The following is a 3928-nucleotide window of genomic DNA, read 5'->3' as shown; positions in this document are numbered from 1 at the left end:
TCCAAGACGAAGAAGAAGTCACATCAGGGTAACAAAAGCCAAAGGATCCTTCAAAAAAAGGAAGAATTTTTATATGAGTGTGTTTATGTATCTCTAAACATATGAACAGAAAGAGACTTAAAAATGTTACAAAAAGGCTCTGTATTGTAGCCCTTGCTGCGACACTGGCAGCATTCTGCTACTCAGTGGAGTCTTTTTCTTTGGGAAGAGCAAGTATTGCAATACAGTGAGGTTTAGATGAGCTGTCTCAGGCGCTGTGTTGCTTGAAGTCCAGATTCAGTCTAAAAAAAAAAAAAAAAAGAAAGAAACGTTGAAAAGTGGGTATCAGCTGCCTTCCGTGCCTTTTTTCAGCTACCTGGCAGCTTCGTCCAACGTCAGCTCCTGCTGCTCAGGATGGCGTGATGATTGCCCTCCCTACACACTGATCCGGCTTGGGAAGAGGGGAGTGGGGAATGGCCGGGGGTGGGGGGTGGGTGTGTGAGAGGGGGAGAGAAGTCTACTGTGCTTGTATTGCTTCAACTTTTTCCTCTAATGGCTGCGATGATGCCTTTAACCCTTCCTTCTCTCTCTGTTCTCTCACCTCTCTACCTGTTCTGATTTCTACTGGCTTAGATGCTGGCGTAAAGCTGCTTTTTTTTTTTTTTTTTTTTTTTTTTTTTTTTTCATGGTGTACAGCTTGTGATTGTAGAGAGAGCAAGGAGCCTCTATTGCCTCTATTGTACTGATGTAATCTTCGGTCTTACATCCCAAACCACTCAGTGGCTAAGAGGGCAATGCAGTGGTTTGATTTTTGGTGAGTTAAGCTGTTTCTGTTTTCTCCCTTTCCTTTCCCTCTCACAGGGTTTGGGGGGAAAATAGTTATTCAGTTAATCTGCACTTGCTACTGCCTGCTCCAAATAACTATGCTTTTACCATCTTACATTAAAGTGATGTGGTTTTGTGTTTCTTTTTTTTCTTTTTTTTTTTTTTTTCAAAGACACATCAAGAAGATGGCACTTAGAATGTCCTTAGGATACATGTATTTATGTAGATTTCTATGGAAAAAAATACTGAGCCAGATAAAAATGTATTTTCATATTCAATATATTACTTACAGTAATATATATATATACAGCATAGAATGTTTGCAATGTATTAAAGAATCTTTCTCTTGAAATGAATACTTCCCCATCTCTTGTCTGTTTTCTGCTTATGTATATTAACACTGTTGAGACAAGAGACTAACCTTGACTTTATTAGGTGTTCAAAACACCCTGAAAAGCACCTGCACTGAGAGAAGTTCTCTGACTAAAATCAGAGTGTTGTTTATAGTAAAAAAAAACATCTAGAAAGTGCTTGTTGCACTAAGCAGACACCAAATACCTTCACAAGGCTGAAACAAAGAGAAAACTGAATTTGAAAAGAACACATGGTAATTCAGACTGCCAAACAGCTAATCTTAACTACTAATCACAGAATAAAAAGGAGATAAAGAGTACCAAATTTAAAAGAATTTTATCAGAATAGGCAGTGTGTTTTTCTAATGGGTGAATTGGATAGGTTCCTGGCAATGGGAGTGCAGCAGTTCCACAAAGACATAAGACACAACTTTTACCCTACTTACTGCACTATCCAAATTATTACATGCATACAAGATATCTGTCATAGCTAAAGAGAACTCTTACAGAAATAATGTCATCTAACCAGAGAAGAATACTTCTGACTGCATTTTAGCATTTATGTGTTTTATAATTTTGTGTGTTTCTGTCACTCTTTATAAATAAATAAATAAAGGAAGGAAGGAAGGAAGGAAGACGTTTCCCCTTGGTAATGGTCTATTCTGTTGATGTCATATCATAAGCATAGCAATCATTCTGAGTAAAATATATATATATATATATATATATATAATTTAATTGACTAAAATGACCCCCTTTATATTTATATATATATATGTAGATTACATTGCATGAGAGGTTTTCTATTATTACAGTTGAAATTACTTTAAAGGAGTTCATGATGGATATATATTCAAAACCAAAGAAAACCTGTAAAACAAAAGAAATGCAGAAGTCTTTAAAGGTGATGGAGCTAAATTGTCTGAAGTAGCCAATGACGGTGAGTGATTCAATGATTAGACACACACTATAAGGGCCTTTACAGGTTCAGATGGTGAATGTTTTGATAATTTCTGTAAAAGAAATCAGATTCTTTTCAGATGGGCAACCAAAATCCTAAGTCACTCTTGAAAATGAAGGCTGATTATAGGATTCACTTCAAACCCATGTACGTCATCAGTAATCAGTTGAAATTACAAATTAGAGACATATTATCAGCAGTCAAGTTAAATGTAAATTAGGCATGAGGAAAAAAACAAAACAAAAACAAAAAACAAAACAAAACAAAAAAAAACACTAAGCAGTATCACCTGGTTTAGAAGGAAAGCAGAAAACAAATATAGATCACTTTTCATTTCTCTGTATTTTGGCCTATTCCAATTCAAGGCACTTGATAGGTAAATTTAATTTTATTAATTAGTAATATAGAGACAAATATAATCCTCCCAAATACCTTGTAGTCAATGGAACTAAATAGATCTTAAGCTAGTGGCATAGGGAGGTACAAAGTAATATACATGTTTATAAAGATATCAAAAAAGAGATTGTATTTATTAGGAGAATGATTTAATAGACACGATCCTAAAACTTGGTTACAGATTGGTTATTTTTACTTTATTTATGTGCTGCATAAGGCTATATGATTGCAAGCAAAACCATAGAAATAATCCACCTCATGCTATCAGTGTTAAATTTTACCCTGATGGCTGTGGCTTGTCCACAATCAACTACGTTGTATGAATCTCTGCAGTGAATGTGTGTCATAACCTTGTGTGAAATTTCTACCTTTTCTGATCTAGAAAGGGTTTTCATGTAGCATAACTTGCATGAGAATATCAATTGTATTTTATGACATGAATTATATGGTTTATTCCAGTTTGTTTTTTTTCTGCCTCTTTTTCTCCCCCTTCAATGATTCTAAAAGATGAGTCATCACTGGACACTCTCCCAGGTCATAGCCAAGACATCTATGCACAGGGGAATGACTTTTCAAACATGCCAAAGAAATCTAATAATTGAAGACCCATTTATTCTGCTTTGGACCTGAATTGTGTAGCTCTACTTTGTTTCATATTAGTAATGCAGTACACTTTCCAGATTAAGTCCTCCTTCAAAACCGTAAAAGGTCATGCATGTTCTTCACCAGGACTATGCATCTGTTTTTCCTACTGAAGAAAAAGTGACTACTGAAGTTACAATTCCATGCTCAATAAAGATTAGAAATGAAAGCTGCCAGTCAGCAGTAAAGTTGGAGTGCTTTGGTCCCACAAAGACCTTGCATATGCAATGGCATGGGCTGCTCTGCCATGCAGGAAACCGATCAGCTGATGACTCATATCTCTGCATAAAACCATGACTGAGTATTGCTATCTAACAATCTCAGTCAAAAATGAAAAGAAAATATGTTACCTGGAGATTATTTTTTTTTTAATGAAAAAAAAAAAATCCTGTTTAGAATACTCTCTATGTATTCCTATTTTTGAATTTGAGTTCAGCATTGAAAAAATAATTTTCTATATAAGTTCCTTATCTTATTCACTCTGTACTTCACCATGGATCTGAAATAAATAAATAAATAAATAAATAAATAAATAAATAAATAAATAAAAAATCATGCACTTAAAAAGGCTGTAGAATAGTATAAGATAAGATTGCAGGGAAGAAATAACCTAGAACAGTTATTGCAGAATAGCAATACAGATTACTTTTGTGAGACTACTCTGGAAATAGATTAGATGAATCTTCACATGGCCATGTGGTCTGATTTTTTGTGGACCTAGAATTAAAAATCTACTGTACTAGAAATTAATCATCTAGAATACTGTGTCATG

This window comes from Aythya marila (assembly GCF_965140915.1).
Source record: "Aythya marila genome assembly, chromosome: 2".
Classification (NCBI taxonomy): domain Eukaryota; kingdom Metazoa; phylum Chordata; class Aves; order Anseriformes; family Anatidae; genus Aythya; species Aythya marila.
This window is presented reverse-complemented; position numbering follows the sequence as displayed.